This window comes from Haemaphysalis longicornis, unplaced genomic scaffold (assembly GCF_048455015.1).
Source record: "Haemaphysalis longicornis isolate Haplotype H1 unplaced genomic scaffold, Haemaphysalis longicornis Haplotype H1 scaffold_1, whole genome shotgun sequence".
In the NCBI taxonomy this organism is placed as follows: domain Eukaryota; kingdom Metazoa; phylum Arthropoda; class Arachnida; order Ixodida; family Ixodidae; genus Haemaphysalis; species Haemaphysalis longicornis.
Genome location: NW_027526203.1, coordinates 13,400,392 through 13,425,214, shown reverse-complemented (window position 1 = coordinate 13,425,214; position 24,823 = coordinate 13,400,392).

Below are 24,823 nucleotides of genomic sequence, written 5' to 3'. Positions count from 1 at the left end.
AACTTTACTAGGAACCATTTCCGTTTTGTCGGTTTAGGCTAGAGTAATAAGCTTTACTTAAAACAAAGAAAAATCATCATAAGCCATTCCACTCTCTAAGGAGGATGGCCAGTGAAACTCTTTGCACCGGGACATCGAAGCCACCCAGAATTTACGTGAAAGGTATAATAAATGTGTATTTCTGCTGAGTTTTCACGACTGCCACCCCAGAGAAAGACGCGCGCAAACTTATATTTCGAATCCACTGATCCGAAAATTGTGGCTCTTGTTAACAACTATATCCAAGCGATGAGACGCTGAAGCGTGATCTCAAAGTCTTGTTTTGATCTTGGGAACGGAGGCTAATAATTGTCCAAGTTATGAGACGTGGTATTTATGTTTTGAACGGCTTCAGAATTTTGTGCGGACCGCGTCCTCATAGCAGACACCGGGACGTTCATTTTTTAACATTTCACGCTTAGAACGCCTCGTGCTTCAAAGAGACGTGCACCCACCGGAGGTTTGTTCGTGGGCTTCAAAAATACATGGACCCGTAGCCATAGAAGCGTCCCCTAAAAAGGACTGTGGACAAATACAAATTTGTCCCATTAGAGAGGAGCCTCCAGTATCTCACTCAACTCCATTCAAGCGACGAAATATGTTTTTTAACCAGTAGTAACATCATATGGGCAAGCACTAAAAACAATTTTCAGTGTGTTAACTGCACGTCAACAACAAAGTGATGCGATCAAATGGAACTAGGGGCCCACTAAAATTGTCCAGTTTAATGTCTTAGCGATGGGTCAGTTCGGCGGCCACCAAAGGCACAAACAAGGTTAAGTGGCACCTTAAAAAACAGTTGCCGGAAAGTGGCTAGGGAGTCGCCACAGCTTGACAGGTTTTCTTTAACACCTCCATTATTTGGTCGACTTTTGCGATAAACTTGGTATCAGTATTATCGTGACAAAGCAATGTATCAAATGAACCAAAGTTGCATGTTTTCTTCGTGGCCTCTGTAAATAAAAAAGGGCTTCTGGAAATGTCGTGGAAAGACGACAGTCCTCCTCCGCTCCTGCTACGTAAATGCCTCTCTTCCCTTCCCGTGTGGTTCTTCCTGCGACAAATACGATGGACATTCGCTTAAGTCCATTGAATTTCACCGCGTTCCACTAGAGCTCGTGTATTGGCTTGGAGGACATACCATGGCGCCACCTACGAATGACGTCACTTGTTGGACGCCGGGTCGGGTGGTCGTCTGCTACAAGCCTACAACCCATTTTCTGTGCGTATGCGGCCGCGTGTTTTTGTGTGTGTGTGTCTGTGGTCACCGTCCCCACCCCCCCCCCCCCCCCCCCTCCTAGTGGATTTGATGTGCAAATTACCCAGAAAAGTTGTCTGCAACCCGAATAATTCTGGGCGAGCAATCAGCGTCTCGCTTTTTCCCGGGGACGCCGCCGCGCCCCACAGCTCGTACGCAGCCAGCTAACGCCAAGGACGATGCAAGTGATGCCGAGAAAAGTACGCTGTAAATTCATTATGAAATACTTGTGACATGACATGTACGAGACTGTGTGTGCAAGGAAACACCTTGCAACAGTGACGGAAGCGCGTCGGTCACTTGTGATCTGACCGCGCGTACTGCTCGCCTTGCCTGGTAAATGAATGACTACGTGAAAACGGTGATCGGATTGCTTCGCCGCTCATTCTTAAAAGTGTTGCTATGATGCGCAGTTTGGCTTAAGCAGTGCATAGTTCCCCGACAATGTTTTTCATAATTATTCCCGGATTTGATTAACGATCACTGCCGTGCCTGTACTCCCCACGACTGATATGTTTACTTTTCGCGACAACTTGTCCACAATGTATGAATGGTATGAACGCGAGTTTTCAACGCCTTCGAGTGGATTTGGACATGGCTATATTTAGTTTTCATTAGGACTTCGGCGTGAAAATGTATAATTTCAACGTGGGCTCTTGTCTGTTTACAGTGAGCCCGCCTTCCTCTAGCATCAATTTCGAAACTCATGATTGCTCACAGAAGGCGAGGCTGTGTACGGCGAAACACGTCGTTAATGATTTGGGGTAATTGGGAGTTTTAAAGTAGGAGAACCGAGCGGTGGGGGCCCCCCAAAGTGATAGGGGAACCCAAACGCAACACGCACGCCCGTGACGAGAGTGTCTTCTCGAACCGCTGGCCGCCGGCTTCGGATGCACGTTAAGCTTCGGCTTAACGTCGCGGCAGATATTTCTTCGCCGCTATCGTTACAGTTGCGAATGAGAGTCCCTAATACAACTATTCACTTCACTGTCGCCCCCTTTCTTGTATGTGTAACTTTGTATCCGCAGTAAATGCCGTTTTAAGCGATCGATGATCAAGATACCTGCCACAGCCTCGGCCGATGCTTGCGCGCAGGCACCATATCCTTCGACCGCTCGCCGCACCGCGCGTGAACGGGCCGGCGGAGCCGGGACCGAGTCCGGGAAAGTTTCGCGTAGATTGCGGCAGATATTCGAGCATCGCTTTGAAAACCACATCCGATGACACTACCTAACACAATTTTTCACCGCTGTAACATCCACATTCACTGCTGTGGAATTACTTTGCCACAACTAGCGTGATTTTAAAAAGCGGCGACAACTTGTTGCTGCCGCGAGCTGCGTCGGTTCGAGCTGCTCCATCGGCCGTGCGGGCAGGCACGGCGGGTGCGTGTGCTTCTGCGAGCCGTAAACGCTTCATGATTTCCTGCTTTATACATTTGTTGCAAACAAGGGAAATCTAGAAACTTAGCTTGGCGATCATCGTAGTCTACATTGTTGATCGGGGAAACGAGCCGCAGCTTCCGCTTCGCTCGCATACGTCATACGCCACCACGCTCAAGTTGTTTGCGGAGAATGTACCACAGTTGATACGGTTATAAAATCCCCATGACGTCAAACTGCGCTTGCCGCACTGAGAATTAACTTCAAACGACGGAAATTAACACGTAAATAGTTCTAGAACGCGCTTCCTAAGCGAAGGGTCACGCGCTGGAAGCGAACTGTGGAGCAAGGTAGGAACTGGGATCCTACAAGTGACGTCAAAACGATCGCAGCGCCAGCCTCTCCAGTAATGGGCTTCGCGGCCAATATAGCAAAAACTCTACGCTTCACTAGAGTTCCTGTATATCGCGTAGCGCAAGAGTTGATTGATTGATTCTGGGGTTTAACGCGCCGACGCAACGCAGGCGATGAGGCGCGCGCCGTAGTGGAGGGCTCCGGATAATTTTGCCCACCTGGGGAATCTTTATCGTGCGCTGAAATCTCGTACACACGGGCGTTTTTGCTTTTCGCCTCCATCAGAAAAGCGGCCGCCGCGGCCGGGAATCGAACCCGCGACCTCGTGCTCAGCAGCGCAACGCCTCAGCCACTGAGCCACCGCGGCGGGTGTAGCGCAAGAGTTGCGCGTCTGATTGCCACATGCCGCGGGTTCCAGTTCGACAGAAAGACCGCTTTCAGTACTGCGCACAGTCAGTTCTACTCAACTGGGCATCGGCGGTTGTGGAAGCGGGCGGCAGCGGCGGCCGCTAATCTGATAAGCGGTCCAATATCGTGCGCCAGTACTTTCCCGGCCGCTCCCTCGGCCACTCCTCCTCGCCGGTGCCACTGGCGCGGCGGCCCGGCGGCAGCTTTTTCACGCGAGGAGGGTGGCTTTCCCCGCACGACCTAGAACTCAAGATGGCGAATGGACGCGCAACTCTGCTCCCCTAGAGCTATATACAGGAACTCGACGTTTCACTGCTCGCGCGCGCCATCTGCTTAACCATTCGTTACTGTTGGGCTTCTTAGAATGCCGCCACGAAATTTAGGTTTGGCCACGAGCGCTTTTTTTTGTATTTTTGGGTTTAAACATTGTTTGCAAAGCGGATTCTTTTATTTTCTAGCGCAAAAATAGGGCAGCCATGTATTCTTGATTAAACTACCAATACAAATACGAACGTATTGATGTTTTACTTTAAATAAGCCTAGTGTTTCCTTTTTCCTCAACAATGTTGCTGAACTGTGCAGGCCTTTTCTTTTTAGCGTGCGTCGTGCATTCGATTATCCTCCCCCCCCCTTTCCCAGAAACTTCTACGCGACCCTGAGTTTATCGATTAGACAAGTACACCGGAACCGATATTACGCGCGATCTCGGAATAGTACTGTGGGTTTTGTGGCCGGGCCTGCCCTTTTGTACGGCGCTGCGTATGATTGCACAAAATCCATTCACCCTCGCTGTGTCCCCTGATGACCTAAAGGAATTTCCCTCTACATAGGCTGTTCCTTCATTTTGTACGTGCGTTGCGCTGCTGAGCACGAGGTCGCGGGTTCGATTCCCGGCCGCGGCGGCCGCTTTTCTGATGGAGGCGAAAAGCAAAAACGCCCGTGTGTTCGAGATTTCGGCGCACGTTAAAGATCCCCAGGTGGTCAAAATTAATCCGGAGCCCTCCACTACGGCGCGCCTTATCGCCTGCGTTGCGTCGGCGCGTTAAACCCCATAATCAATCAATCAATCATTTTGTACGTGCTCAGTGCTGCCAACCGCGATATGTAACAGATTTGGGTACCGGCCGCGGACATACACCCCCCCCACCCCTCCAAAGCTAATCATGTGTCTTTGGTTAAACGGACGGTAGGGAACTGTTTACTATATATATATAAAAGAACAATTTTGCAAAATCCACGCATGAGTATTTCTTATTCAGAAAGTACAATTGGCTTTTTTCAAGTCCAAAACACGAGTTGCAAACTGTAAAAATCGTGCCAGTGACTTAAAGGGACAATGATGCGAATTTGTCAAGCTCCTGTTTTTGCTTGCACTCCCTATACTGGCTCACATAAACAGACTTGTCAACGTTTCTCCGGGCGATAAGGCGGTATTTATATTATAAAGCCTCAAAGAAAAACAACTAGCATGCCCTGTTTGCGGCGGCCGCATCATCTAACAGCAGGGACGTCAGTACAAGGTGTCGCGGGTTGGACGGTGCACAAGTTTAGATTTCAAAGCGGTTTCGGTTTGGGTTCTGTGAAACAACATGCTTGGGGTACGTCGTTATGATTGGATGGGCATTTTCAATATCTCAGTAATCGGCATCCCGTGCTTGTTCCATGTTATCGGCTGTAAAATGCGTCTGATAAACTTATCGGCACGGCTTGGAATCGTAACAATCATTACTCTAGGCGTAGGCAGTGAATGAACGCCCTCGGCGTCAACGAGACGCTCAAATGCGATGCACTTTCCCCCCACCTTTTGAGCTTGCCTGGCTCGTGCCTGTACAGTACGAGGCGTGTTCGCAGGCGGCATAAGGTCGGCTGATTCTTGACTGTGCCCGCAAGCCGTCGGTGCTTAAGGCAACACTACGCGAACGAGAACTCAACAGCGCGTCAGTGTCAGTCGGCAAGCGTTAGGCGAACTCGATCGTGGAGAAATAGCAATCAACGTTACAGCGTAAAAATGCTAAATTCAGCATAGAAAACACTGCGCAACATGGAATTAACTGTACTGACTTGCATCAGATAAGTAATCATCAGAGCCTTACTTTGAAAGCATCTTGTTGGGGGCGATGTTTTCTTATTTTTGCGGTTTATCGCCCCCCCCCCCAATTCCCCACCTGAGTACTTGAAAGCTTTGTATGACCATATGATGACATTTCGGCATGACAGAATTTTTCTAGTATGCGGGCGTTGATTGGGAGAATCCTATTTGCACTCTAGGATTAAGCACTCACGCGTCTTACCTTTTTGATATAATGTTAAGCCATAAAATGCATCAAATTGTAAAGCAACCCACACGTGTTTCCGGGTCAAGTAACTCGATGCTTGACGTAGTTTTCCTGAGCCGTATCATTGAAAATGTTACTGCGAATGTTAAAAGTGTCATTTCCGACTATTCAATGGGGGAATTTTTCTGTGTTTTTGAAAATATACACTCCTCCAGGCCTCGGCCCAAATCTGTATTTGTCACAAAGTTTTCGATGGCGCAGGATGAAAGTGTGTTAGGCCATATCGATCTTTCCCTCGGCAGGTTTTGTGGTTCTGATGCCGTCGAATTATGGGACAAATTCAAAAACATTTGCTTATACTGCCTCGACAATTTCGTCCCAAACCAAATAAGGCATGTACGCAAAGCAACTCCCTCATACGCATGAAATTTTGCATATCAAAAGGAAAATCAAAAGGCTAAAGCGAAGAGCGGCTGGTGGTGATATTATTAATGCCAACTAAATCGATTCTTAACTCGGCAGTCGTGAACTCAAAGCGTCTGTACTTTGAAAATACTCTGCCAAACTTTATCAGGAACGCCCCGAAGAAGTTTTGGCGTTTCCTGTCCAGTAAAAAAAAGCCCATAAAACAACTTAGCCACGGCGGCATGCTCCTTGTTGAACCTCTCCATATTGCTGAACATTTTAATGCTTATTTCCAAAGTTTTTTTTTTCTAACTCGAGTGATCCCATGCCTACAATCCATGTTCCTTCAGCTCCCGATGATGACTTTATATATTTACCTGGTGTGGTTTCATTGCTTCTTAACCTTAAAACAAAAGCTTCCCCAGGCCCGGACAAATTGCCCAATACTTTTCTTCGTCGTTATGCCGAGATGTTGGCACAATCCATGTGTGATGAGGTAGAGGACAGTGGTGGTGCGCGCATCGGAGACAGCCTCGACGACGACGAAGTTAAACCGTTAAACGTGGACAATCACTTTGTGGGGGTATGTTCCGGCTAGGTGTCGCCCGAAGAAAACCTGCATAATAGCCGAGGCATTAATGTGACGGCGGAGAAGAAGAGAGCGTGTCTGGGTGACAGTGGATGATTCGGGAGAACACGGTTATGAGGGCTACCCACAAGACGCGGTAGCCGTGCTCCACCGAGGCCGTCGTCAGGACGCCCGGAAAACCAGCAAGGCTGCAGTTCCATCCGTGCCTTACCTGTGTCGACTGCGCATTGAATCGCCGGAATCGACTGTGTGACGTCGTGTTCCCCCCGTGCCGATCTACCGACCGCCTCCGAGAACTGGGACTGGCCAACACCTTATCATTGAGTGCGCCCTAACAAGTGAGACGTTTTATGGATCACGGGTGTCCCTTCAAGCGTAACTGTGAACTGTTGATTCCTGTACGCGCATACAGAGCTTGGTGTCTGTAGGATTTACTTTAGTGTTGCAGGCTATTTGTAGCGGTAGCGTACTGTGATATTGTTAGCTCGTTTCGTCTCGATAAATGTCCATCTTCGTCTGATGCGTCATAGTATTTCGAGTGCCTGTGTCGGTTGTGCGACGTTAATCCCGAGTCCTAGCCACCAATAACATCACAACTGGCGTCCGCAACAGGACCTCTTCTTTAACATCTTAAAGAGAGGAAACTAGGACTCGAGATCGGCGGAGTACAGTATAGGCATGGAGCTTGAAAAAATAATGACCGTCGGAACGCAGCTCGGACTAAAAGACGCAGAACTACGGGAGTTTGTTAGATCGGAACAGAATTGTTTGAGAGAGGAAAGGGCAGCTGAGCGTGAGGCAACCAAGGCAAACAGGAACGCGAACACGCGAATCTTCTACTGAAACTGAGACTGCAGGAAGAAGCCCGGAGTAATTTACAAGGAGAAGGGTCCGCGTCGACATCACAGGCAGCTTCTGAATCCCTGACGCCGATGAGTCCGCACAAGTTTATCCCCCCATTTGAAGATCACAGAGACGATCTTGATGCCTATCTACTTGACTTGAACGGGTGGCACTTTGGCAAGGCTGGTCGCAAGACAAATGGGCAGTCGGCCTGAGCATGTGCTTGACGGGCGAAGCGTTAACCGTGATCGGAAGGATGACTACTGAGGACTCCCTAGACTACCAGAAAATCAAGTTAGCCCTTCTTTGCCGGTTCAGGTTCACTTCTCAAGGATATAACGAGAGGTTTAGGAATGCCAAAGCCGAAGACGGAGAAACAGGGACGCAGTTCATGTCCCGCTTATCAGGCTACTTTGATCGGTGGCTGGAAACATCTGGGGTACCGAAGACGTTTGAAGGACTCCACGACAAAATGATCGCAGAACAGTTTTTGACATGCTGCCACTCTAAGCTTGTTGTATTCCTCAAGGAACGCGACGTTAAAACCACGAGGGAGATGGCAGATGTATGCGACCGGTATCTGGAAGCTCAGGCGATGAAGAACCTGAGTCGAGCTAGGGAGACGGGAAAGAAGCAGGGCTGAGTTACGACTCGGGGCGTGTCAGAAAAGCTCCCACGTGCTTTCTTTGCAATAGGATTGGACACCGTGCCGTTGACTTCCGTGTGTCGGCCCCGCAAATTCATTGTTTCGTATGTCGACAGGCCGGCCATACACCTGAAAACTGCCGTTCGAAGGAGTTGGGAGATCAAGTCAACGCGATTACACTTGATGTGAACCGTCCGCGGCGAACCCAGGTTCCTTACTCGAGCTCAAGTTTCCACATAGACCGGGCGAGCGGAAAGCTTGAGACTCCTCAGAAATCAACCAAAACCACTTTCTTGGCCACAGACCTTCCAGTTGTAGTCGGAGAACTTGCCGGAAGATCGATATCAGATCTGCGTGACTCTGGCAGCAACACTGTTATTGTAAGGAGAGGCTTGGTACCAGAAGAGTGTCTCACGGGGCAAGCAACGAGTGTCATTTTCCCGGACAAGACAACTCACCGTCTTGAAGAGGCATATATTACAGTACGAACGCCCTACTTTTCGGGAAGAGTCTTTGCCAACTGTATGCCAGACCCTCTTTATGACCTAGTGTTAGGTAATGTACCTGGTGTCAGAGATGCGAACGATCCTGACCCAAACTGGCAGCATCATTCAGCAGAATCTGAAGACACTTCTGAAACCCCCGATGAAACTCCTCCGTGCCTCAGCAACGCCGAGACGACTAAAGGCCCCAAGGTGATTTCTGTGATGAAGAGTGAAAAGGCCTGGGCAAGTCACGTTGCCATATATAGAATTAGAACAGAGGAACTAAAGACACAGCAAGAAGAAGATCCCACGCTGAAGAAGTGCTTCCAGGAAGCGGGCATTGAGTTCACCTCACGGAGCGGGAACCGTTACAAGTTCTTCCGAGAGAAGGGCTTGCCCTACCGCAAATTTCAGCTTTCTTCTGGCAGACATTACAAGCAGCTGATGGTCCCATACTCGCTGAGAGAATCAGCCCTTTACTCGGCACACGTGCATATGGCAGCTGGGCACCAACGTGTTCGGAAAACAACCACCTGGATTTTGCGGAAATTTTATTGGCCGAACATCTATGCCGACGTGAAGAGATACATCAAATCCGGTGCCATCTGCGAAACACCCACGGTGATTGCCCCCCAAGCAAGACCATACTTGCAGCTTATTGGACCAGGTGTCGCCTTCTGTTCTGGTTTTACAAGCGCCAGACGTAGGGAGTAACTTCGCCTTCACATTGAAGAAACCCGCCTGTTTTTGCAGGAATACTCCTTTACTGTACACTACATTAAGGGTACTGAAAATGTTGGTGCTGAATTCCTTAGCCGAGTGTAGTGACAATTCGTAGGGCTTTCTGATCCAAAGAGTGTGGATTTGTGTGATGTGTCTCTCAGGTTGTGATTTTTTTTAAAGTGTGTTGTATGCCCCAACAACTTTCTTAAGTGGGGAGCATTGTGATGAGGTAGAGGACAGTGGTGGTGCACGCATCGGAGACAGCCTCGACGACGACGAAGTTAAACCGTAAACGTAGACAATCACTTTGTGGGGGTATGTTCCGGCTAGGTGTCGCCCGAAGAGAACCTGCATAATAGCCGAGGCAATAATGTGACGGCGGAGAAGAAGAGAGCGTGTCTGGGTGACAGTGGATGATTCGGAAGAACACGGTTATGAGGGCTACCCACAAGACGCGGTAGCCGTGCTCCACCGAGGCCGTCGTCAGGACGCCCGGAAAACCAGCAAGGCTGCAGTTCCATCCGTGCCTTACCTGTGTCGACCGCGCATTGAATCGCCGGAATCGACTGTGTGACGTCGTGTTCCCCCCGTGCCGATCTACCGACCGCCTCCGAGAACTGGGACTGGCCAACACCTTATCATCGAGTGCGCCCTAACAAGTGAGACGTTTTATCGATCACGGGTGTCCCTTCAAGCGTAACTGTGAACTGTGTGGGCTAACGTACGGGATAGCAGAGGACCCCGGCTAGCTTTGCTAGAGAACGCTACGCGCCGTACACTAGCCCTGCGGAATCCGAAGACTCACGCACGGGTTCGGGTACTCACATGCGGTAGACAGGCTCCGGCAATCCAAAGTAAGGCTTTATTGCCTGGCAGATACAGTGCATACACCAGACAACACGACTATCGCTCGCGGGGAGGCAGTGGCTCCTGTCGCTCGCTCAAGCCGCTGGGCTCAGACCTCGATATCCGTCATCACGGCCGCGGGAGCAGGGGAGGCATCCCGAGGCGACCGATCAGGGCAGAATCTCTCGGCAGAGTCCGTGGAGCCAACTAGGTTCACCGTCATCGGGGCATTCGGCGTAGGCACAGCCGAGCCAACCGACTCCGACCAAATCGCCCAGTCGACTCCCCGCCGGAGCGCTCGTTCGTCCCGCAGGTCAGCTCAGAGGGGAGAGGAGATCTTCCCCAGGTCGGGGAGAGGGTGGCGCTAAGGAAGGTGACAAACTGGTCCTCCTTCCCTCGCGCCCTCGCGCACACGTTCGCGGCAAGCCGGTTCGGCGCGTCGCGCGGGGTCATGAAGAGGACACGACCTACGTGACGCGCCGGCTACCCAAAATGGCGGCTCCCAGCTCGCGGAAACATGTGCAGGCGAGGCGTAGGGGAACACAGGCCCCCACAATCCCCCCCTCCTCAAGACCGAGCCTGCACCGCTTGGACAACCGCTGCCGAGCAAAAGTACAACACACCCCCAAAATAATAACACTCGCCCCCGGTCAACAAAGGTCCGCAAAGTCCATAACAGTTCTCCCATCTTCAAGCAGCACCACACCACACGCACAGTCCACGACACACCTTCAGTCCAGCGCGCCTTGTAGTCACTGGAGGTAGGGCAGCCCACGAACAGCAGGCCGGGGCAACAGATGTAAACAGCAGGCGAGAGCGGCAGGTGTAAGTCGCAGGCCAAGGCAGCAGGCGGGCAACGTCTCCTCAGACATGAGGGGCCTCTTAAGCCTGTCGTTCGCCCGGCAAGGCCACCAGCGTCCGCCGCAGAGACGGCCGCCAAGGTCGTGAGGGCACAAGAAGAGCCAGTCGACACGGGGTCGTGGCCCCGATAGTGTGCAGGCCGGGCTCGCCAGGGACCAGCCCAGAAGAGCAGCTTTTGGAGTGCTCGTGTGCTCCCAGTGAAGCGCCCGTGGCAAGTGCCTTGGAGAGGCGCCAGGTGTGCCTGCTCAGGAGGCCGCATCTCGATCGTCGCTGGACCGCGTGAAGCGGGCTGCGGCCTGGGGACGGGGCCTGGGCTGCCGGGGATGGTAGGCACCAGCAGCTTCCGGAACCGGCGGCGTGTGGTGTGGCTGCGGGCGACATGACCAGACCGGGGGCAAACGCCAGGGGGGACGTGCTGCAGAAACAAGTCGGGAGTAACAGCAAAACAACGCCCAACTTCCCTGCGGCTGCTTTCCGAGTGGGAAAGCGAAAGAGTGTGCTCGGGCCAGGCTAGGGCCAAAAAGGGAACCCTAACGCTGGTGCAGCGGTTGGATAACCCGGAATTTCGTGTGCTCAGGGCAGAAGGCCGCCCCGGTATCACACACTACATTCGAGGTTATCAAGCGAAGTCACGGTGTGGCAGAACTTCAAATGTAAGCCTTTGGCCCCACTCGTGACCGTCCGCCCGCGAGTCGCATAAACAGCTCAAAAACCGCTCTTCGCCGACTGCGCGGGATAACCACCTTGAAGGGGTCAGAGGCCTCCTTTGATGGGATGTATATCAGCAGAAGTTCCCCTTAGGTTGAGCAGAAACGTAACCTACCAGAAAAAGAACAACCAGAAAACCAACAAAGCAAAACATTCAAACAAACAAATAAACGCGCCTGCAGCAATACGAACTGCTTTGCGCTCGGCGCCGACAGCAATACGAGCTGTTAGCGGACGCCACGGCGGCCGCGCCGCCCCCCTCCTCAGACTTTCGGCTCTGCCTGGCCTGTCAATGATTCGGGTTCACAAATATTTACAACTTGGTGCCGACAGCAATACCAGCTGTTACCGGACACCCGGTGGCCGCGCCACCTCGCTCCATCTCAGAGCACGGCTCTTCCCTGAGCCCAACAAAGACAACAACAACAACAAAAAAACAATATATCCATATTATGTACAGGCTATTTACAAAAGGGATAGTTCTGCTCACCCTTAAGGAACTCTTCGCTGCTGAACGCCGTACCGGAATTGTAGGCAGGGGCTGCTCCCGGCATGGGCGGTAAGGGGGGTTGCCCGGGATTCGGCGCGGGGTGGCGGCCGTCCCTTCGGGGCTCCCTTTGTTCCGCTGCGCGATGGGAGGGTGCGTGGCGCGCCGCGAGATGCGGTGAGCGCCCGCGCGAGCTCTCGGAAGCGCAAGGCGCGCTCGTCGAGCTACCGTCGCGGCGGCGGCTGCGCGGGTGGGAGACATGGCTTCCCTGCCCGCTCGCGCGGCCTCCGGACTGCAAAGCGTCTCCGGCAGTGTTGCGTTTTTGCCGCGCGCGCGCGAGATATTCGGAGCGGAGCGCGCTTCCGATACCTCGGCCAGCTTTGCAAACGGTAGTAGGGCTGCATGAACGCCTTGCCTACACCCTCCGTTAGCAATGTCAATCACAATGCCTGTACGAGCCAGAAAATCACGGCCGAGAATTACAGGCACTGTGAGGCCCGGGAGATGTACGAATCTGTGGCGTCGCACTCGTTTCTCCCATCGGACCACCAACCTCGCGAGCCGCCTGAGTTGGCTTTCCCGCTCGCTAGGTGGAAAGTGATGTCGCAAGCTCGCAATCGAATAGCTCTCCGATGCAAATGAGCGAGGACATCATTGCCGAACAGCGTAGCAGACGCTCCGCTGTCCAACAACGCCGCAAACTTTCGACCAGCGATCGTAAGGGCGATGAAAGGCGCTAGTGCGTTGGGGCGTTTCACCCTGCACGCCATCGGGATTAGGGGCTCAGGCTCACCACCTAATGTAGCCATAGCCGTCGGCGACGAAGTGCTCACCGACGGCGGCTGGCGTTTCCCGAATTGCGCTGCCTTTCCGGCGCCGGGCAGGGAGCGGTGCTCGCGCGGGCATAGTGGCCCGTTGCGCGGCACTTGTAGCAGACGATGCCGCGATGCGACTGCGCAGCCGGAGGCCGCTGTCCGCGCAACGCTGGCGGGTTCCCTTGGCTTGCCACACGGGCGTAGCGGTTGGGTTCCGAGTGCGCTACTGCTCCCTGACTGTCGCGCTGCGCGTTCGGTCCCCTCGAGCTTTCCACACGGGCGTAGCTGTTGGGTTCCTCATGCGCGTTTTGTCCCCGGCCGTAGCCGTGCCGCGGCATGCCTTGCTGGGCGTCAGAACGCGCCCGCATGGCGTACGAGTACGGGTCGAGCGCGCGCTCCGACACATCGCGCGGCTCTATTTCCGTGCTCTTCGCGTACGCTGCTGTTGCCGCGGCGCGCGGCATGGGCGGTGGGGACGCACCCTGCCATGCGCACCTTGGCTCCAGCGTGGCGTGGGCTGGGGGAGGCGGCCGATAGCTGCGAGCAGCTAGAATATCGGCTTGGATGCGTTTTGCTTCGCTGGCCAGTTCATTGAGGTTGGCAAACTGACTGCCTAGAAGGTACGCTGCAAAAGTTGGGTGGGCTTGTCTCGTCACCCTCTCAACGTTTTCCGCCTCAGACGCCATGGGCTTTGCAAGCAAAAACTACTCCTGCATTGCCCTGACGTATTCCAGCAGAGACTCATCTCGGTGTTGAGTTCGCATCTCTAGCTCGTTCAACATGCGGCGCTCGTAATCTGGGGGCAGAAATTCGCTACGAAAGAGCGCTTCAAATTCTCCCATCGTACGAGCGTCGCGCCCCACCAGCCGGTACCACCGTGCAGCCTGGGCGGTCAGCGATATAGGCAGAACACGTCCTATAATCACGCTGTCGTCCATACCCGACGCCTCCTGATAGCGGTGCAGCGCCTCGAGGTACTCCGTAGCACTCATGCGGTCAGAGTAACCGCCGTACTCGGGTATTCTGGGGCTACCGAGCGAGCTGTTAGGCCTGACGCTCGGTTGTGCGCGCACCGCGTTGATCAGGGCTTGTGCGAGATCGACTGCTGCCGAAGGCAGGGGTGGTTCCTCGCGAGACAACGCTGGCGTAAGGCAGGCGACGTGCGCCCTAGCCGTAACCGCTTGCGAGGTCTGCGTGGTGGGGTACGTTCGTGGCGCAAACGCGCCGGCGAACGAGGCGACCGCCGCATCGCTAGAGCCGTGAGGCTCGTACACGGCGGGGTCGGGTGCGCTAGAGCTGCGGCGCAGCTCCTCCTTTGCAAACATGTCCGCTGGGTTGCTACGACCAAGGCCCGGAGGGCATGATCTCGTTGCAGCCCGTGGTGACGGCAGGTGGTCGCAAGAAGCGTTCCGCCCGCCGACACCGTGCGGCACGCCGGCAGGAGTGGGATGAAAGCTCCCGTGACTCTCCCGCGCGGCGCTTTGGTTGCCTGCTAGGATAGCGCTGCCTGGGCCCCAGAGGGGCCTGGGCGTAGTGGTGGCGGCCGACAGGCGCGGGACTGGGTAATCATCCCTCGCGCTGTCGGAGTGCCTCACGCCGGCAGAAGTGGGATGGCTCCCGTTACTCTCCTGCGCGGCGCGTCGGTTATCGGGGAGATCGGCGCCGCCTCGACAAAGCTCTGGCGTAAGCACGGTGGCGGACAGCAGCGGGTCGACAGTGGCGTCCCGCAAGCCGTTACCACAAGCAATCTTGTCCGACAACCAGCCCTCAACTTCGGAATCAAGCAACGAGAAGCGGGGGTGCCGCCCTGTCATCGCAAAAAAACCTTGGTTGGGCGCCAATGTGGGCTAACGTATGGGATAGCAAGGACCCCGGCTAGCTTTGCTAGAGAACGCTACGCGCCGTACACTAGCCCTGCGGAATCCGAAGACTCACGCATGGGTTCGGGTACTCACATGCGGTAGACAGGCTCCGGCAATCCAAAGTAAGGCTTTATTGCCTGGCAGATACAGTGCATACACCAGACAACACGACTATCGCTCACGGGGAGACAGTGGCTCCTGTCGCTCGCTCAAGCCGCTGGGCTCAGACCTCGATATCCGTCATCACGGCCGCGGGAGCAGGGGAGGCATCCCGAGGCGACCGATCAGGGCAGAATCTCTCGGCAGAGTCCGTGGAGCCAACTAGGTTCACCGTCATCGGGGCATTCGGCGTAGGCACAGCCGAGCCAACCGACTCCGACCAAATCGCCCAGTCGACTCCCCGCCGGAGCGCTCGTTCGTCCCGCAGGTCAGCTCGGAGGGGAGAGGAGATCTTCCCCAGGTCGGGGAGAGGGTGGCGCTAAGGAAGGTGACAAACTGGTCCTCCTTCCCTCGCGCCCTCGCGCACACGTTCGCGGCAAGCCGGTTCGGCGCGTCGCGCGGGGTCATGAAGAGGACACGACCTACGTGACGCGCCGGCTACCCAAAATGGCGGCTCCCAGCTCGCGGAAACATGTGCAGGCGAGGCGTAGGGGAACACAGGCCCCCACAACTGTTGATTCCTGTACGCGCATACAGAGCTTGGTGTTTGTAAGATTTACTTTAGTGTTGCAGCCTATTTGTAGCGGTAGTGTACTGTGATATTGTTAGCTCGTTCCGTCTCGATAAATGTCCATCTTCGTCTGATGCGTCATAGTTTCTCGAGTGCCTGTGTCGGTTTTGCGACGTTAATCCCGAGTCCTAGCCACCAGTAACGTCACACCATGGTTGTTGTGTTTCGCGCATCTCTTTCAACTGGAATTGTACCACCAAGCTGTAAAATAGCCTGCTTGGTACCCGTCTTTAAAAAAGGTGATCCTGCAAGCCCTAGTTATTACAGGCCAATTTCAATGACGTCATCGTGTTGTAACCTTCTTAAGCATTTCATAGCTAACTACATTCACAAATTTTTACATGACCGTAATTTGCTTTCTTCTGTTCAACATGGTTTTAGAAAACGTTTCTGTACAGCACCGCAAGTAACATCCGTTGTTCGCAGTTTTTCTGCTTTTCTTGGCAAGTCTGGCCAAGTAGATGCAATTTTTTTAGATTTCTCCAACGCTTTTGATGTTCTTTCTCATGTCCACTTGAGGAATAAATTACAATCAACTGGTCTTTCTGCATTTATAAATAACTGTGTGTCTTCGTACCTGACTAACCGCAAGCAATTCGTTCGCATTGATAATGACTGTTCATAATCTCTCCCCCTGTCATCTGGCGTTCCGCAAGGAAGTGTCTTAGGTCTTTTGTTGTTTCTCATATATGTTAACGATATTGTAGATGTAATTACTGGCCCTGTTAAAATAAGGCTGTTTGCTGATGACTGTGTATTATTTAATGAAATAACATGCGGCAAAGACCAATTATTATTGAATTCTAATCTTTGTAACATATACGACTGGTGTACTAAGTGGAATATGAACCTAAATGCTGACAAATCAGTTTTCATGAAATTAACCAATAAGAAAATTTCTTTAATCTTCCCTTACAACCTTTCAGGACAACCTTTGAAGGAACTTTCAGAATATAACTACCTGGGTCTTACCATAACAAACACTTTAAGTGGGAACAAACACATCTCAAACATCTGTGCATCTTCTCGTCAATTGAGTCTTTTAAGACATAAGCTCAAACATGCTCCTGCAAGTGCTAAGCCTATACATCTATTGTAAGACCTGAATTGGAGTATGCATGCTTTATCTAGGATCCTTACAGAAAAACTAACATTCATGCACTTGAGATGGTTCAGCGTAAACCTGTTCGGTTCATTTACTCGAAATACCGTTCTAACGATTCACAAACCCAACTCATGAGAGACCATAACATTCCAACCTTAGAATTCAGACGGAATTTCAAAGATTAACCTTCTCAAGAATAATAAATTGTCAATGAGACCAGACCAGTACTTCCAACCACTCGCCGCTCGCAGAACACGACAATGGCATGCCGACTCCCTAACGCCCTTCAATGCCAGAACTAACATTTTCAAATTCTCCTTTTTCCCGCGCACTGTAACTGAAAGGAATAAATTATCGGCATCATTCTTAAATAGCATTGACTCAATTGACCATATTGCATATTGACCTGTATTGTTAATGTGTTAAATTTGTTTCTTATGCGTTGTCTGAATGATGTCTTTAATCTTCGCACTTTTCATGTTGTTTTAACTCCTGTTGTTTATAGTACATCGTTTGTAGTTATGTCCCTCTTGCTTGGGCCCTTCACTTGGCCTGCAGTATTGTATAAAGAAATAAAATAAATATAAATCAACTTCAACTTCAAAGAATATGCCTATTGCTCCAGACCACTCGGCCATAAGCCTTCCTTTTCATTTTCCAAATGGTATTTATTGCACCACATATAAATGTAGGCAATGATGTTTGGAACATATATTTAGAACTATGTACACATAAAATGAGTTAATTCCAAGATGACAAACAAAACTAAACATTGGTTTAAAACGGCGGCAACAATGAACAACTTATAAGGAAGGTATACTAGTCAGTGCATGAATCATTTCGGTCATAGACGTTTTTAAGATTAATGATTATTTGGCAGAAGTGTGATTTCGAAGAAACCATAGGCTTAGCGTGCCTATCGAGCATTCGCGTTTTCCGTAAACTATGCAGAACGATTAGAAAAAAACATTTATATGGCACATCACCGTCTGCGGGTGATATCAGATACCGTGTACAATGTGGAGGGGCAATTGGTGAAAATCCCAGCCTCATTAAGGTCATTGAGCACGACAGGACTGCACGCAGAAAATTGAAAATATGTAGTACCCACAGTTTGGTTGGCTGGGCATTGGTGTCGTGTGTGAGGTCTTTCCAAGCTGCTAGGGTTATTTTAAAAGAGAATATTTGTGTGTCTAGACGAAACGAGTATCAGGCGGTCCCGTGTGCGCAGAAAACCCTTCCCGTGCAACACCATGCGTATGCACTAGAGAGAGAGAGAGAGAGAGAGAGAGAGAGAGAGGAAGTGTTTTATTTATCGAGCAGAAGCTGATGTGGGGGGCCTCGTCCCGTGAAAGGCATTCCTAGTCCTGGATGCCTTGACTTCGGCTGACCGCCCGTGCTCGGGTCACCAGTATGAGCTGGATATCCGGGTATGGGCTGGCCAGGGAAGCCCTGTACTGCTTTAAAGTGGGGTTGAGTTGTGGAGGCAAATCTGGAGTGCGTTGGCACGCCCATACTATATAGGGTGCCAGGCTAGGGACATTGAGTAAAGCGGCGTGGTTGCCAGCTGGTACCACCGAAGTATAACCGGTAAGGCTATGAGTAAATTGGCGTGGATGCCAGCCGGTACCACCGAAGTATAACCGTAAGAATAGAGGGAAAACTCTTGGGTGGGCAAGATCTGGCGGGAGTGGGTGAAATGAGGGTAGGTACAAGTTTGAAGCGGCCGCCAAGTTGTAGCATCGTCTCGGGAGAGGTGGCAGTGCGGTCATGGGAGGCGGCGGCTAGTTCGCCTGTCATGGGTGAGACTTTCTGTGTAGCCACTCAGTGGGGGAGGGATGATATTGGTTAAATTTGGCACAGATGAAGTTGAGCACCCTACCTAACGACTGCGCTTGTTCACTGAGTGTGCTAAAAACGCCTTTCAGGGCCCTTTTAAGTTCTCGCCGTTACTCTTCGGCCTGTTGTGCTTAATGTCTGTAATCACAGTTTTCAAGCATGAATTGCGAACTTGGTGACAGTTATGCTGCCAATATCTGCATTCGCATTGAATCATGTGTGCCCTGACGGATTAAGGGGTGGGATTGGCGGCTTTGTTGACAACTGTCTTGTGGTCCTCGGGGGTTCACGATAATTAATCGGGACTCACGAATACACGCGTGCCACAACATTCCCTAAATGGTTCATAAAAGAGGCGAACTTGTCACAACGTTTCAGGCTTCATCACAGCATATCTGATAGCACCTGTAAAGGCCAGCTGAGATTAATTTTGTCTTATTATAAGTCACTGGACCGCTCAAAGGCATCGTCCTCTGGTTTACTCTGAGCAACTTGGTAATAAAACTATACCCAAAGCATACCTGTTTGGAGACGACCTGATTTGATTCAAAGCTGATGATTTCTTCTTCATTTTCTTTGTTTTGCGTTGCTGCCATTTTTCGTTGAAGAGGATATTCACGGTGTACGTAATCGGTTTTTGTTATGCTAAGGTACCGGAGGAAATTTGATGAGCGCTAAGCATTCTTTGGTTATTGATGTTGAAGGGCAATATGTGAACAACGCAACGAAAAACTAAACAATGAAAGGGTTTCTGTGTTCGGTTATATATTGCCGCGAACCATGCATTGGGTTTGTTTGTTTATGGTTTGTTGTTACTGCCCGGCCTCGCCCGGCTGTGTTATCTGTGTCCCAAGCGAAGGTCGTGTTCCATTGTTTATTTTTATGTCGCACGGGTTATGTCATTCTGATATGGAGAGCGTTTCGCCTTGACGTTAGTAGCCGAGAATAATCTCCCTTGATTTACAATGTTCTGGATGTAGATCGACGCTTCGAGAAACACTCGCGCCGAAGGATAAAAGCCGGCCGAGCAGACGCTGCGGCGTTCGACTCGCCGGCGCTCCCCTGCGCCTGTCACTTTGTTGAGTGCTACTTCGCCGCCTGTCTATTCTTTGAGTTGTTAGGGCAGCACAAGTTCACTCCAATAAACGTGTTTTACTTGAAGACAAATGCATCGTCTTTGGCTTCGTGACATCTGGTGGAGGTGCTGGGTACGCACCCTTTATGCTCCCTACGACCTCTGGAAGCCGCGAGGCCAGTCCAACTAGAGCCAGCCGCCGAGAGAGAGAGAGAGAGAAAATGACTTTATTGAAGGTTCCTGCGGAGGGTAGGGGCCTCGGCCACGCAGGGCCTGCCCTTCCTAGACGAGTATTAGGTCGTCCCCGAAGCAGTGCCTCGCGGGCGTCGGCGCGGTCGGTGCGTGGTGGGTGTTCGGGTGTTGACCCGCCGACCCCCCGACGACGCTTCCCTGCGCTTCTGCCCTGCGAGAGCAGCCTCGAGCCGCTGGATAGTTCGTAGTTGCACCTCGTGCTCACCCGAGTTCATGGCATACGTAATGTCCTCGGGCAGGCGCGTTGCATTGTCTGCCTCCAGCGAGTGTCGTTCACATCCCCACAGCAAGTGGGCTAGCGTTGCATTCGTTCTCGCGCACACACTGCACAGCACACTTTCGTAGACCTCTGGACACACGTGGCGCGCCAGCACCGGGGTGATCACCGAGTTCGTTTGTAGTTGTCTGTATAGCACGGCTTCCGCTCTGGTGAGCTTGGGGTGGGGGGGCGGCTTGAGTCGCCTGCCGAGCCTGTACCACTGTAGTATTTCCCCGTACGACGCGAGGGGTTCTTGTTCGGTTTCTGGGTGCCCGTCCGCCGGGGAGGAGCGGGGGGGCGCCTCGCGGTTGGAAAGTTCTCGCGCGGCGGCGTCCGCTGTCTCGTTGCGGTTGGGGTGACTGCTAGCTTCGACGCTCGTGTGCGCCGGAAACCAGCGGATGTGGGTGACCGGCGTCGCCAGCTCGCCGGACGTTGCACGACACTGCACTGTACTCACTGCCCTATCGCACACTGTGTTGTTAGCGTAGTTCGCGATGGCGTAGTTCGCGAGTCACTAAGCACTGTGGTACAACGCGGGTGTGTTAGCGCGAGCGCGATCGCCACCTCCTCTGCCTGTAAGGCGGTCGGAGCACGGGCACTGCACGCACTGTACACATCACCAGTTGTAGCCTTCACCGCCACGGCCACGTAGGTGTTCGGGCGGTCTGGGTATCTCGCTGCGTCCACGTAGAGGGCGCCCGTGTCGTTTGTGTGCGCCTCGGTGAGGGCCGCCGACTGCGTGGTTTGCCGCCGGAGTTCGGCCTCCTGCTAGAATGATCCATGAGAACGACCGCTGCAACCACCCCCATGATGCAAGAAGCAACGTCTCCAATCGTCCTGCAGCAGCACCGGGAACCGCCATTGTTCCGGGAGAGCGATAATGAAAGTAATTATGCTACGATCAGAGCAGAAAAAAAGCGATTTGCCCCAGAAAGAGACGGTGTTTGTGCTCGCCTGTTACGCTTGTTTCGTGTTGTTATCACCGGTTATAGTGCTGCTAGCCCCTCCATTATCGCTGGTTTTTTAACAGCGACGCTGTTGACCAAAACGTTTGCATAGGGTGTCCGCAGTTTTAAAAATGACAAAAAGAATGACACCACCTTCCCGCGAGGGAACCCTGAGTTGATGCGAAGCATCTCGGAGGTTCCTAAACGTTCACGAGATTGGGTATCCAAATAACGGAAAATGACGGAACTCCGGACGGCGCAGCGTGACTAAACCGAAGCAGCAACTGAGGGAGTGGCGCGCGGACCGGCTTTATTATATAGAGCAGATGGAGTGGAGAGGAGGAGATGAGAGAGGAGACGCACATGCGCGCTTATCGCGCAGGTACAGTGATGAGTAGCGCACGCGCTATCGCACAGCTGGCGTGGAGAGTCGTAGAGGAGGAGGAGCGCGCGCGCTATCGCACAGCTGGTGGGAAGTGGGGGAGAGGTGTGGACGGACGGACGACGGAGCCGAGAGCAAGAGATGCTTTGCATCTACAAGAATGCCCAGTGCTCCTGTATGTGTGCCTCGAGCGCATGTTTGTCAAGCCAAGCATATCCCCTTAGGGAGTTATGGCAACGTTGACCACAAAAAAAAAAAAAAAACACTCCAGTGCTCGCGGTATAGTGGCAAGTTGGCAACACCTGCAACACTTGCTCGGAAGGAGAAGGACACGTCACAGCGTACGTCCTCGTTCGTTTGTTTTCATGTCGTCGTGGGCATGCGCCTTGAACCGTATAAGAGCCGGGACTCGAATTTATAAGCTGCTGCGGTTGATCATTGGCTCCACATTGCCCGGCCTCGGATCGGTCGCACGGCCGAGGAAGCGGCCGCGCTTCTAGAGGCTCGGCGTGCGAAGTGTACGCTAGAGACGATAAGTCGCGCTTGCACACTGGTGTACGAAAACATCAAACAAAATGGCGAGCTCACTCTGGCCTTGCTCAATATAGGTTTATTGAAATGCCATGCCGCCGACTACAACCATGACACCACAAGGATACTATAACTTTGTGGCGCTCAATGATCACCCACAACAGCTTCACCGTTCAAGTCTTGCGCGCAAGGGTAAGCTTGCCTGAAAATTTTGCATGTGCAACGGCTGCTATAGTGTAATAAATAAATAAATAAATAAATAAATAAATAAATGTGCGCCATGCGAGCCGAAGCGAAAATTGAACGTTCAGAAATAGACTGCCATTCGAAGCAACGCAGGCAGGCACTAAAAATCCGAGGACGCTGAAGCCCTTCTTCGGAGTTGTAAATGCGAAATCGTTAATGCCCAACTGGACACCACCGAGTGCCCGTTGCAAATTGTTGCTGCACGTAATATTTCAAGATTTGGTGAAAATAGATTGTCATAAATAGATCTTGTGTGCAAATGTGTCAAAATTTATTGCCCACCGAAACTTCCATTCAGTTCAGTTGAATTCGGATTATTTCAACATCAAGGATGTTTGGAGACACAGACAAAAAGCCATACAAAGGCTTGACAAAGGTCCGTGCCCCCTACATAGCACACAGTGGAGAGTAACAGGAGGCCGTGTACATATATTGGCGACCAAGCAATTACATGTTTTTCGCGTACAGAAGCAAAGCGCCACTTTAGTAAAACAAAAAAAAAACGATAACAAAAAACAGAGACCGTAGTATAGTGACTAGATCAGGGTAAGGATTCTTGTGTGCACCAGGAGGTCAGTAAAGCATTCCATAATGTGTGACGCTAAGAATAATAGTTATTCCTGCATTACAGCAACATGTAAATGTCATTGATAACAAAGGAGAAACAGAATACAACGGAAAAAAACAAAATATACAGGAGGTCTATGAGACCACTATGAGAACTTTCATTTCGAAAAACAAAACCATGGTAAGAAAGGCAATCAGACAAAGCTTAAGCCCACAGCTTGGAAGGAGACGGGTTTGACGGCCCCTCTCGCCCGAAGAAGGGCTCCCTTCCCTAAATTTGCTTGTTTAGGCATAGGGCCAAGGGCCAGTTCCCTGCTTCTCAGGACTGGAATCGGATGTCTAGAGATAATTCTTCTTTCGCACCCCACTCATCGCCGCCGCACGTGCAGCTTCCATGTCTGCTCCAACCAACACAAATGCCATTTTGATGTTCCCCTTACAACAGAGAATAAAGTTATTATCATCAGAGGGGGTGGAGGTATACAACTTTGCTGCAAAGGTCTCGTGTCTTTTAAATGCAGAGCATTTCAGTAACTCACAATGTCCCCCGCCTTGGCGTCCGTAGTCCGCATCGCTCCCCCTACACTATATAAAAACAGAGATGGTCCCGTTCCATTAAAACAGGTGCCTTCGTCATAGCTGAGGCATCATGTTTAGTGAAGAATACCTTCCTCGTACTATCACGTTTCCCCACCCATCTAAACTCACCTGCCGACACTGCATTGAGGTATGTATACTCCCTACCATATAGTGTTGGCCTGCCAAGGAAAAAGAAACCGAAGAAACGGTTCCTTGATTTGTGTAGTGATCTGTTTTTTACGTATTCTTGTTTCCATGTATACTTCTTTTTATATAGTAGGGAGGGGTGCGGTGCGGACTACGAACGCCAACGCGGGTGACATCGTGAGTTACTGAAATGCTCTGCATTTAAAAGAAACATCCCCTTCGCGAGGGGCACGATCAAATGCAGAGCATTTCCGCGGGGGGCGCGCCTGCAAGTCGTATGGATTACGTATTGGTTGTTGTAATTGTTGTCTTCCAGCGTAGACATTGTCGATGAAGTCGATGGTGAAACGAAAAACGTGACGTGAACCCCCTGCCGCGGCTATGACGCAACGTGGAGCGGCTATGACGCAACGTGGCGCGGCTATGACGCAACACAATCCAACACAATCCACTTTAATCCAATCCAATCCAAACCCAAACCAAGCTAAGCCAAGCCAAGCCAAGCCAATCCAAGCCAATCCAGTCGAATCCAATCCAATGCCAGCGCGAACCCAACGCGGCGAGAGAGGGTGTTGCGCACGTCCCCACCTGGTGTTCGCCCGAACCGAACGCGGCGAGAGAGGGTGTTGCGAGGGGAGGGAAGGCGAGGAGGATGCGGGGGAGAGGGCGCACCTGTGGCCGACGGTTGAATGAGTCAAGGATATAAGGCGCGTTCGTAACCTTCCGTTCTGTGTCGGCTTTGTGGCCCCGTGGGTTGAGCATCATGTACCTTGCGTTCATCTCGCAGAATCGTGGGATCGAAACCTGGCGCCGGTAAGTATTATTTTTTTATATAGTGTAGGGGGAGCGATGCGGACTACGGACGCCAACGCGGGTGACATCGTGAGTTACTGAAATGCTCTGCATTTAAGTAAGTCGGGCTATTCTACTCTGCTAAGATGGAAAGCCAGCAAAGTTATACATATTGCATATCACACATTCGGAAAGGGATTTTTCACCTAATTTTTGTTCTCATCATTTCGTAATGATAGTGGATAATGGTGTAGCGTTTAATTAATAAATCTTGGAAGGACTAGAGGTTAATTCTAGAACAGATACACGGAACTCTGCGTTTGCCTTCCTTAGAAGCCCACGTATTATTGACGGCAGGTGGGACTTCCAAAACCTTTGCAACTTA